Here is a 602-nt window from a genome sequence, read left to right on the forward strand (position 1 = left end):
ATGCAGCTGGTCAAGATGCTCTCGACGATGCAGCCCTAGAAGTTGCAAAGGAGCCTAGGTGACATGCCAAACCTCCTCAGTCTCCTCAAGTAGTACAGCCGCCACTGGGCCTTCTTGACCAGCTGTGTGGTGTAAAGTGTTCAAGTGAGGATGAACAGTGGCTGATGATTTCTCTCCTTCATCATGTCCACTACCATCTCCTTTGTCTTGTTCGTGTTGAGGCTGAGATTATTGTCCTTGCACCATGACACCAGACCGGCCACCTCCCTCCTATAGGCTGCTTCATACCACGAGTTATTGATAAACACACACACACACCACCTCGGACAATGAGATGTAGCTCCGGTGGTATGAAACCAGAAAATTCCCAGTGTCTGTGTGAGTTGGCGATATCCAGCAATGCCTGTCTGTTGTATGTTAGCAGTGCATGACATTTGTGCACTGCAGAAAGAGTAAAAACCACACAAAAAAGAAAAAAAACGAAGAAAAAGCCGGCATTCGAGAGTGGAATGCGCAAACACGTGGAGCCCTCGGAGCACCAGGCACAAGCGAGCAGGCTGAAATCAGGAGAGCAACCTGGAGACGGAGATGGAGACGCAAAT

The sequence above is a fragment of the Monopterus albus genome, unplaced genomic scaffold (assembly GCF_001952655.1).
Source record: "Monopterus albus unplaced genomic scaffold, M_albus_1.0 scaffold404.1, whole genome shotgun sequence".
NCBI lineage: Eukaryota > Metazoa > Chordata > Actinopteri > Synbranchiformes > Synbranchidae > Monopterus > Monopterus albus.